Genomic DNA, 12888 nt, shown 5'->3' with positions numbered 1-12888 from the left:
TTGGTTTATAAAAGCTTCTGACCACTCGGGCAATGAGAATTAAGGGGTTCAGGGACAAGCACCGTACTAGTGTTTTATATAGCTCAGTCGGAAGAGCACCGGTCTAGCAATCTGTAGGTCTCGGGTTCGAATCCCGGTGGAATTCCATATTTGCGCTATTGTAATCACAATCACAATATATACATATATTTCTGGTCAGTTTGTTTATAATCATGTTTGAATTAATATTTACATTTGGCAAGAGGAATACCAAGAAAAGCTTTATTTGAAGTTGAAATGATCCATAATTTAGGTAGTTTCAAACTAATGTTCACATTCACATGTGGGACAATGGCGTGCTACAAATTGCGTGTACACAAACTAACACGGGTTTGTTGAAACATCCAAAACAAACACATACACACACAAATGTACATTGAAATAAATATACCTTTTTTAAAAGGACATTTTGACCGTTTAGAGGCTGTGTTTAGTGTATTCATGACCAGACTGCATGAGGCTGTGCTAAACGCGTACATCTGTCCATGACAATCGAGGGGGGGGGGGTAAGATGAAGGCTCTGAATCACTCCATGTACAATGCACATGTTTCAGATTGCAAAACATATCTGTCCCTTGGAATCAGCTCTTATTTTGTTGTAATTCATGACCGATAGCCCAATTTGATTTTTGTTGAAAACATATTATACATCTGTGTTATGCATATTACTACCATATAACAACGGAAACTAAGCGATATATATCATTAACATTTATACAACTCACTCACAGATCCTAATCAAATTATTGGTCATGCGCGGTCACGTGTGATTATTTTATTGAGCCTATTGCACGTTTTTTCGTGAAAAGGCGTGCAATATTTCCCCGTCCTATTGCACGCTTTTTCAGTGCACAATAGTGCGCGTGCAGGTTAGAGCGCCTAATACTGCGTTTGCATGGGCCTATTCTTGCTCAGCACTATGCGTAAATGGGCGTATCAGGACAATTACCCCTGGGCAATCTCCCCCCGAAAAATTACCCCCGGAAAACTACCCCCGTAGGAAGATTACCCCCCGGAAAATTACCCCCCCCGGAGAATTCCCCCCGAGGACAATTACCTTTCGGAAAATTACCCCCCGGAGAATTACCCCCCGGGGACAATTACCCCCTAAGGACAAATACCCCCCGGAAAATTACCCCCTGAAAATAACCCCCCGAGGACAACTAACCCCACGGACAATTACCCCCGAGGACAACTACCCCCAAGGACAATTACCCCCCGAGGACAATTACCCCCCGAGGACAACTACCCCCCGAGGACAATTACCCCCGAAGACAACTACCTCCGAGGACAATTACCCCCATGGACACTACTGGGCATGGTGATTCAGTGGTTAGAGCGCCCGCCTCATGAACGGGAGGTCGTGGGTTCGAATCCCAGCCGAGTCATACCAAAGACTTATAACAATGGGACCTTCTGCCTTCTAGCTAGGCGCTCAGCATATTAGATTGGAGCAGGGTAGAAATAACATATTATGTTATGCAGGGCCCGCTGGAAGAGCAGTTTCATAACTGAAGTGGCTATCCTGTGTAAATAAAACGTTATTATTATTATTATTACCCTCGAGGACAACTACCCCCAGGAAAACTACCCCGATGACAACTACCCCTCCCCCTTCGTGGACAACCCCCCCCCCTCCCGCCCACCCGAGGATAATTACCCCCTGAGGAAAACTACCCCAATGACAATCACCTCCGAGGAATTTATAAAACTGTGACATAACGCAAGCTTCTCTCCAAATTGCTATTTACAGAAAATTGCATAAACCTTCATTTTATTTGTTATTCATGAAGTTCATTGCAGTCTTTTCAAATTATTCAATTCGATATGGGGGGTGGAGTTTGCCCAATTCTCCTGTAGTTTTGCTACCGAGTAAAGAACATAAATTACATTTCTTAGAAAATGAAAAATACATTGCGCTCAGATGAGTACGCGTTACAGCCGCTCTCACCATCAATGGCACAACAAAGAAATTAGGATGTAAAATTTCCTTTATGCATCCTCTGTATTTTTTTTAATCAGCTGATCGTGTATTTGTCTTTGTATGTATAATGGGCCCTCATCCATGCCATGATCCATAATTAAGGTTTTCTTCACGTTATCTATTTATTTCTGTTGTCATGCTGAAGTATAATATGTTTTCGTGTACGTTAATTTATTTTGAAATACAATTTGCCTTCAAGTTATATGTACGGTGCCATGTCAAAAGAAAATAAATATCCGCTCTCTGGTAATTCATCTCATTTGATCTGTTGACTCTAGCACAGCGTTTTTCAACCGGGATGCCGCAAGAGAATGATTTGGAAAACATTGATTTTGTAAAAAAATAAAATACCAGAAACGGTTAAAATATGTAATTACATGAGAAAATAACATTTTGAAGATGCTAACGTGTCTTCCTTCCTCGCTCACTGACAATATTTTGACAGCAAGGCAAATAAGGGCAACGAGAGGCCCGAATATCCTCATATTCGTGTATCAAGGTCATGACCGAATATATCACTTTTTTTTATTTATGTACGTTAGGCGCCCGCCCGCATACAGTACATTAAATAGTTTCTAGTGTATGGATTACAAACTATTTTTTTACCAGTTTGAAAATGTATTCTCCTTTTTATTCTTAAATGTGCCCATACGTGTGTGCATAGCACTTGATGAGAGCCAGAGTCATGCAAAATTAATAGTCTGTAAAGACTTTGGGATTTGGGAGAAACTTTTCATTTCTTAAGAGGGTACCGTGACTCACAAAAAGTTAAAATAACGCTGCTCCGGAGAAATGTATTCTATGCATTTTGAAAAGCGATGGACAATTACCTAAATCTTACATCCTTCATGGAAATTAGCAACCGCACTGGCGTTGTATAAATTATAATAAAAGGGAAATGTGTAGTAATGAGGAAGACAACGTGCTATAGTATTTGAAAGAATATAGGTTCATGCAAGTGATCTTGGGCTCGTAGCCATCTCTCAATGTGTCAGATCGTGTTTTGCTATTGAATCCTGATTGTCCACGGGGGTAGTTGTCCTCGGGGGGTAATTGTCCTAGGGGTAATTGTCCTCGGGGGGTAATTTTCCTCGAGGGGTATTTCTTCGGGGGGTAATTTTCCGGGGGTAATTGTCCTTGGGGGGTAGTTGTCCTCGGAGGGTGATTCTCCGGGGTGGTAATATTCCAGGGGGTAATTGTCCTTTGGAGGTAGTTTTCCGGGGGTAATTTTCCGGGGGGTGATTGCCAAGGGGGTAATTGTCCTAGAACCGTAAATGGTTATAGAGGTAAGTGCCCTTGCTATATCTATAGGTACTTGTAAAAGTGTCGCCTTCGGCGGCCTTTCGCGCACTTTGTGTGAGTGATATAAGGTGTTAAAAGAACGTACTTGAGATTTGACACGATTGGGAAAACAAACAAAAATAATTTTGTGAATGCTATGCTAAACAGAATTATAATGATAATATGAAAATCAAAATTCATTAATGTGTGCTTAGTCAACCACGGATTTATGATAACCTCTTGTTCATTAACGTACTTTACTCAAATGGTAATGTTAAACAAAAACAGTAACGACCTGTGTGTACCGATGAAAATAATCCTTCTGATTTCCACATGGATAAAAAATCAAAGCGAAGCCCCAATCCGTGGTGTGGCGTGATTGATTGAAACACGAGCTCAAAATAAATATGCATATTTACGCACGATATGTAACAATTACAAATCTACATAACAATATAATATATTAACGAACCAGACAGAACCGGTTGGGACATGTCTGGGAAGCCAGACAGCCGATCGTGGTCAATTTGAAGAGTGTACATTCGTTGTACCGCGCAAGAACCTTTATCCGCTGCCCTCCTCTTAAATGAACTATTTTGAGTTTTTTATATTTCAATTCGAGATTTAAAAAAAAAATAAAAAAATAAAATAAAATCCCAGCCTTAAGAACAATCTGCAGTCAAAACGAATGACACGTGGCATTTTTTTTTTCAGCCGGAGGCGTGCAGCACCCTAAAAGTTTTTAGATTTCAATGGATTTCCTTACTCAAATTATAATATAGATTCCTAAATTTAATTATAATATAGATTCCTTACTCAAATTATAATATAGATTCCTTACTCAAATTATAATATAGATTCCTTACTAAAATTATAATATAGATGTGTGCGTTCAAAATTAAGGTTTATTAATATTGAGATTTATTTGTCACCAATATACTGTCACAAAACAATCTTGAATGATTTTTGTAAACATCAAATGACAAGGATCAAGTAGTTTCGTTGAATAAAACAAATGATGCATGTTTTCATTAGTTCATTATACGATCTATCCGCCCTCGATGATGCTGTGTGTATCTATCTCACATATCCTAACGGCTTAGTGCGATAGATATACACAGCCTCAACTTGAGTGCGGATTGATCGTACAATGAACCCATGCGCATGCATCATTTGTATAACGAAGAAACATTTTATTCTGACATCACACTTTATATCAAAACAGTCGCCTCGTTGACGATGGCATCTCCTTGTGATATATTCTTCTTTTTTCTGACTATGACACGGTTGCTAAAAGAGAAGACACCACTTGGCGACTTAAATTGCCATTTTAGCTCCTATCAAGAACTTTCTAGAATTGTATACATTTTGGTTAAACAAGCTATTAATGAACATCGCGGATTTTAGTAAAATTCTGGATTTTTTTCTAAATATTGAATTTTATCAAAACCTGTTATTTTCCATACATCAAAATCAGTAAAATATTTATTTTCGGACCCTTCCAGGAATTACCTAATGTACAAGGATAACATTCTGTGCAAGGGACAGGCTTGTATTTGATTTCCACAACAATTACATTTTGCCCATATGTGTATTAACTGTATGCAAATACGTGTATTAGTGTATTGAGAACGTGTTTGGTGTGTTCACATCGAGTTTTAAAGATAAATGCTATGTTAAACCTGTAATCACCAAGCATTTGGTGTCAAAATATGGATAATTAAAGTATATTTAAGTTGATAGCAATTTTAGGGTGTGAAATATAATGTACCCGAAAAGATACTTTTGTGTAGACATTTTCCCCTCTAGTTTTGGCCAACTGGTAGCTAGGTATATCAACTGCTGCATAATAATGATTGGACATTTATTAGTACAGAGATTGATTTGGAGTGCTGAGTGTAATTGAAAGTATGTGATGTTTCAGGAAATGTGGGCATTGGCAGTTCCCCCCCCCTCCCAACGTTGCCCCTTCCAGCGGCTTGTCATAGTTTTACCCTGACTAAGACAAGTTAGTAGATCAACATGAATATAACATATTATCAAAATGTTTGGTTTAATGGTTTATTTAACATGTCTATGCTTGTATCCAAAAACCAGGGTGTTCAAATTATTACACCAGTATGGAAAATGAATTGGTAGACATGATTGGTGTTGATTATACAGGTGTGTTGTCTTAGTGCTGTTATTTTTAACACCGGTCAGGTTTAAGCATACGTTAATAATTACTTGATGTTAAGTAACATGGTTTTGTTTTAGAATCGGTGTCGAAATTATCGCCACGTGATTTCGTTTAAGGCGGTTGATGGGTCAAAAAGTTTTCACAAAGTATACGCGCAATACCGCTAGCGCTTGCCCCCGCCAGCCGGCCATGCCAGGCTGGCCGCGCCGTAGAAAGTGAAACGGTTCTTACGTATACGGTTTACACACGTTCATGTGCATTAAATGCTATCAGTTTATTACAAAAGCAAACTTGATTTAATTAAGGGAGTAGTGCACACCAGCTGGAAAAGGTCATTATAGTTAGAGTCCCCTCCATAGACAGTTAGGTGCGGACAATGTTGCCGTTCGACGGAAATACCACAACATTAATACAAAATGTTGATTCTAAGAGTGCAATCCTGACTTTGGTATTATTGTTAACTGTTTTTAGTGTTAGTACCTTAACTTTAACTTAAGTTATGGGCATGCGTGGCATCATGGGCATTGTCAAACATGATGGGTGATGGGCATGGGATGAGTGAATGAGAATATGGATCTCGGCCCAATTTCATAGATAGTTGTTATGATATAAACTCTGCTAGGTATAGCATGATAAACTCTCATTATACTTAAGCCAATCAAGGAGCATAATTCAGGTAATTTTCAAGGGAGTTGCCATCCCAGCAGCGTTGCAAATTAATGGCAATGCCGTGGCATGCTAAGAGTAAGAGTCAGAGTTAAGTTCAATATTAAACATTAACTAACAATTAGATGTACTTGTTTCATTTATGAAATGGAGCCTCGATCTGGATCTAGTACCAGTACTACAACGAGTACTAATAGTAATACTACTATAACACAATTACTGTGCAACCACTGCAGTATTGGTAGTACTACTACATTACAAATAGCAAGGAGGGAGTTCCCGGAGTACCCGGACACTTTGCTTAGCCTAAAGGCCAATCGACCAATGTCGACTTTTAATTCATATGAATTAATGATCAAATGACGAACAAACTACATGGGCCTGACATGGGCCTAGCCCTATGCCATAGGCAGTACTACTTGCAGTACTACTAGCCTAAACCATATCTAAATTGAGACTGAGTAATGGGAGGTTTTGCCACATTCATGTGATTTACGCAAATAGTATCTCAATATTGTACCACTCTTGTTTTTGTGAGCAGCCATGATATCGAAGGTCGTAAGTACTCTCCGAGGAATTTAGGAACAATGTCTTGCCTCCTCACTCCTGAATAGGGAGTGAACATACCTACTGGCTGTTCTACACAGTTAAAATTTTTGTGAACAAGTTGTTTAAAAGTTTAAACAACTCTTGATTAACGGGTGACCTGATCTAAGAGTTGTTTAAAATGTTAAGCAACTCGAGTTGTTTAAAGTTTAAACACTAAGTTGATCAACATTTTGAACAACTTGTTTAAAATCACAATTTAAACAACCGGTGTTGTTTAGAGACGGTTGTTTAAAACGGAGCTGTTGTTCAGTGGAGGTTGTTTACACCAACTGGGTTGTTTAAAGAAAGTTGTTTAAAAAGGAGCTGTTGTTCAGTGGGGGTTGTTTACACCAACTGGGTTATTTAAAGAAAGTTGTTTAAAACGGAGCTGTTGTTCAGTGGGGGTTGTTTACACCAACTGGGTTGTTTAAAGGAAGTTGGTTAAAAAGGAGCTGTTGTTCAGTGGGGGTTGTTTACACCAACTGGGTTGCTTAAAGAAAGTTGTTTAAAATGGAGCTGTTGTTCAGTTGGGGTTGTTTAAACCAACTGGGTTGTTTAAAGAAAGTTGTTTAAAAAGGAGCTGTTGTTCAGTGGGGGTTGTTTACAACAAAAGGGTTGTATAATGGGGTATAATTTGGGTTTGATACTCTGAATAAGTGCACCACTACTTCTGGGTCTCTATATAGGTATATGAAGACTAGGGTCATTCTGCAATTCATGAATTAGCGCCAAAACAGTGCCCATTTTGCATGAGCGCGCATGCACGCACGTATAAACTGCATATATAGGGATGCATGCAATCTCTATGGCAAGGAATTTAGCACACGTTATAACCGAGTGCGCGATCAGTGCCGCACTGCATGACGCGACGATTTTAAGTCTACCAATATTCTGACATTTGCGTACAGATACCGAAAATTTTAACTGTGAACTTACGCTATAAGTTAAAAACTTCAAAGTGGTTAATAGAAAAGTGATTTCAATTAAGCCATTGAATCCCCAGTCACTTAGAAGCGCGTCGGTAGCTTGGTCGGCCATGATGTTGTGTTGTGGGTTGGAAAGTAATAACTATTAAGCTAAATAAATGTAAGTATAGAGACAAACAAGATGGAGCCTGCAGAAACACGTATGGTTGCTTTGGTAGTTTGATCCAGACTCAATGTCCATGTGCTTTTACATATGTATCAATCTGTGTAGTCAACAAAAGGCCCTTGCATACACTTGCATTGTGTGTATGCATCTAATATGAATAACAATGAGCTGTGCCTTAACAGCTGCACTGCATTTCTAAGTGGCATGTCAATTTCAATTGCATGTTAGTTTCAAGGAACCTGTTTCTAAACATAACAATGTGAAATAAAGCCTTTAGCCAACACGCACTTAACTGGCACGAGACACATGACGTCATATGTAAACAACACTGTCTAAAAGCTCTCGTATAGTAAATATAGCAGTCATTAAATTTTAAACAACGAATGTTTAACAAAATTACTTCTGTTTCGAGCAACATTGTTTACAATTTGATCAACTGTTGTTTAAGATAGTGTACAACTGTAAGTGAACATCACTTTTTTAAACAGCGTTTTTACTGTGTATAGCATCACTAGAACATAGTTTGCTGACAAGATATCTGCATTATCCTGGCTGTCCAGGACGCCAGCCCCACAAGGGGGGTGGAGGCACATACATGGATATATAAGAGTCTGTGAATCTACTTTATCTAGACTTGTTATGATGCACACCATTGTATATAACTTTAAGATCAATTTGAACGATACTCAGAGAATAATGGAATGGTGAGAATATTTTTTTATTTTTTTTTATTCAGAAGATCTAATTGCTCATTTCAATCAGTCAATGACCTAAATAAACTGTTAAAGAAAAAGTGAAAGAAGACCCTGAATACATGCCCATTATGATTTTGGGAACGGGTGTATGGATTTTTTTCGCAGACGAGTTATGATGCACAATATCTTCCCTTTAAACAAAATGTTTAATGTATCAAAAATCCTGGTAGGTCAGGGAAAGAGTCATTCCCACATTATACATTGTATAGGATGTTAACGACCAACACATGATTATGATGTAAGAGGTTCTTAATTTTGAAGAAAACTATGGATGAATGCAGGATATGCATGTATTCGTGAAATAAGTGTCGAAGACATTTTGGAATTATTAGGTCCCTAGATTTTATAAAGTTTTCATCTTGTCACACCCTGGATTGGTTTAAGAACGAGTAACCCTAGTATCCCCGCCACCCAAGCTAAACAAAAAGTAGACATTCAAAACTAACAATCTGTGTTTAGAATGCAAACTAGTTCTGAATTTGTGTCATAAGACATCAAAACAATATATATTATGGAAAAGGATGTGGGATGAATTTTGAGAACTGAATCACCATGCAGGATGCACAATTTATTTATAAAACATAAGATAAATAATGCATGCATGTACATTTGAGCATGACTTAATTATGCTTACAAATAAATCCCTGGAATAAGAATTTCCTTACCAGATTAAATATATTCAGTAAGAAAAAAGGGAAACAAAATCGTTAATTAATTGTTTGAAGATTTTTCGTTAAATGCTAGAATACTAGGGTAAATGTTTATCACACAATTGAGTTAACGTAATGTAAATCCCTCACCCCTCCCGATATTGTCTGTTTTTTAGTAGACCCCTGTGCTTTATTTTTTACCAGGGGTTTCCACTGACAACTGTCAAGTACAAATGTGTCATTTATGTTAGAAAAGAGATACATATCCTAAGGAAACATCCAGGGGCAGATTTGTCGTGGGGAGTTAGGGGAATTTTCTTGACAAGCAGCTCTTGATTTTTGGCTGGATCAAGGTCAAGTCGACCGGTGGTCTTCAATGGGCAGGTCGCATAATACTTTACAAACAAATTTGCACTCAAGGCCCAGTCTGCCCCCTGGAAACATCAAATCAGTTTTGTGAAAATGGCATGATGTACACAAATACAGAGGCATGTATATATGTTGTAGTCCTGTTATCTGGTTATTTGATCTTTCAACAAAGGATCATTTTGTTTCTATTTGATTTTACCTAATTGAAATGGGATCCTAAGATATACAATAATCATTGTTGTGTACTAAAGTTGTGCTATTGTAATCGGAAGCCGTCTACATTATTTTAGAAAGAAATGCAAGTTAAAGGCATTTTCATACTTCCACGCCTTTTTGCTTGGGATAATCCAAAGTAAATATTGAAATTTAAGGTTAAACAAGCTGGTCTGAGTGTTCCCGTGCTGAAAAATTCAGCAGTGAAAATGGGACATTCTTTCCCCTCGCTCGCCCCTTCAAGGCAATATATTAAGCTTTTGGAGTTATGAACTTTCATTAATTTTGAGAATAGTTAACAGCAGGGTAAAGGAAGTTTCAAAGTTCATGACACTTTTTCTCTTGTGCCCCTTAAAATACTTTAGTTATTCATATTTTGTCACCAAACGTATGGTGAGTAGAGGTTTAATTAGGTGATACGTACGTAGACGTATCACCTTTTGATTTCGTCAAGATTTTTATTATCAGGTGGGCTGTATAACGTACAGACCACCTTATAATTTCGTTAGAATTGCCTTTATTTATTTATTATTTATTATATATTTTTCTTATTTCTAACCACTTTTTTGTTGGCAAGATAACTTGGAAATGGCTCAATCAAATAATTTGAAATTTGGCACACATATGTAAAGGCATATGTACAAAGCACAATAACGTTTTCAACATTGACCTTCACTGATGACGTCATCTAGGCGCCATTTTGTAAAATTTTACGAAAATCAACTCCTGATCATATCTTCATAACCAAAAGGTATTTCTGATTCATATTTATCATGATCAGGGTCAATATCCGTCCGGTCAATTTCAGGTCAAATAACGCGCGCGTGCGCGTACGTCCGCGCGTCAATACGCGTGCAAAATTTTGAAATGCTCAAAATCGTCTCAAAATCATTTTGCATACGTTTAAGGCCATTCTAAGCATTTTTTTAAAAATCGCGCACACGCGCATGCGCGCGCGTTTTCGCGCGTAAAACTATTAGACACATTAGAATCGCCATTTTTTTTTTCTTCATAATATTCCACATATTCTTACAAACAAATTGATACCATGTTTGTCTCTTTATGACTATAAATAATTGAATAATCGACCGTTTAACATAAATTTCAATGCGCGCGAGCTCTTGTAATACATAGCATATATGGGCAAAAACATGCCTATGCAAAATCCATTATAGCTCTTTAGGTGCAAGGTGACCCCAATTTTTTTTTCATATTTTGAGCGAGTATGAATCAGAGATATGATTTCATGTCTCATTTGACCCTCAATTAACTCATGACGTCATCATAATGGCCTCCGAACTCAAAATTTCAATTTGCCTATTATGACGTCAGCATTTTTTTGGAAAATTGATTGTATCTTTCTAAAAATTGATTAATTTTCTTTAAAATTTCGATATGTTCTAGCTGAGACAATTCTCTACAAATCCAGTTGTCACAATTTTTCATTTTGACAAAGGCATCATGGCGTATTTTTGCGATTAAAGGAGGCAAGCTAATTTTTTCACATTTTGCGTGTATTCTCTATGGGACATGACTTTTTCTCAAAACTTGATTCTACATTCCCGTCTTTCGCGAGCAATATCTACGTCGTTTTAGCTTCATTTACGCTGAACTCCAAATATGTTGTAGCTGAGACAAAAAGCTATTTCAAATGTACCCTTTATTTTGTCTCAATTTTTTGTTGGATCAGCCCACCTATACTTGTTCCAAACAAGTATTACAAATCTAGTTATTTATTTATTAGGTGATACGTACGTAGACGTATCACCTTTTGATTTCGTCAAGATTTTTATTATTTATTTATTTATTTATTTATTTTTATTAGGTGATACGTAACGAAGTCAACGTATCACCTTTTGATTTCGTCAAGATTTTTCTTTATTATTATTATTTATTTTTATTATTCTTCCTCGAATTTGTTCGCAAGATATCTCAAGACTGAATAAAGCCATTATCATGAAACTTTCAATGATGATAGATCTTAGTCTAACTTAGAACTGTGTGACTTTTCAGACAGTCAAGGTCATCGTGACGTCATCCAGGCGCCATTTTGTGAAAATCAACTTATGATCATATCTTCATAAAGGAAAGCCATTTTTCATTCATATTTATCATGATTAAACTCAATATCCGTCCGGTCAATTTCAAGTCAATAAATGCGCGCAAAAATGCGCGTACGCTTATGTCCGCGCGTTTACGCGCGCGAAAAAAATTAAAATGCTCTAAATCATCCCAATTTTTTTTTGCATACGTTTCAGGCCATATGGAGCATTTGATAAAAAAATTACGCACACGCGCATGCGCGCGCGTTTTCGCGCGTACTGGCATTTTGCAACTTAGAATCGCCGATTTTTTTCTGTCATCATATTCGGTACATTTTTCCAAGCATTTTGATAAGTTGTTCACCTTTTATTAACGCAATGAGCGTCCGTCAAAGTTGACAGCACGCGCGGATTTGCGTTATCTTTATCCACAATACATGGGCAAAAACATACCTATATAAAATTCATTGTAACTCTTTAGAATAGATAGAAACTCCTAATATTTTGTCATATTTGGATAGATTATGAGTCGGAGATATGATTTCATGTCTCATTTGATCCTCAATTAACTCATGACGTCATCATAATAGCCTCCAAACTTAAAATTTTAATTTGCATATTATGACGTCAGTATATTTTTGGAAAATTGATTGTATCTCTGTAAATATGGATCAATTTTCTTTTAAATTTTGATATGTTCTAGCTGAGACAATTTTCTACAAATGTAATGTTCACAATTTTTATTTTTGACAAAAGTATCATGGTGTATTTTTGCGATTAAAGGAGGCATGTCAATTTTTCGCATTTTTGCGTGTATTCTCTATGGGACATGACTTTTTCTCAAAACTGGATTCTACACTCCTGTCTTTCGCGAGCAAAATCTCCGTTGTTTTAGCTTCGTTTTCGCTGAGCTTCGGATATGTTGTAGCTGAGACAATGAGCTATCACAAGTGTGCCCTTTATTTTTCGATTAGATGCCGGGATCATGCTCATATTTCACTTGCAAAGTAGGATTTCTGAATTCCATTTC

The sequence above is a fragment of the Strongylocentrotus purpuratus genome, unplaced genomic scaffold (assembly GCF_000002235.5).
Source record: "Strongylocentrotus purpuratus isolate Spur 01 unplaced genomic scaffold, Spur_5.0 spur5_scaffold_20, whole genome shotgun sequence".
In the NCBI taxonomy this organism is placed as follows: domain Eukaryota; kingdom Metazoa; phylum Echinodermata; class Echinoidea; order Camarodonta; family Strongylocentrotidae; genus Strongylocentrotus; species Strongylocentrotus purpuratus.
This window is presented reverse-complemented; position numbering follows the sequence as displayed.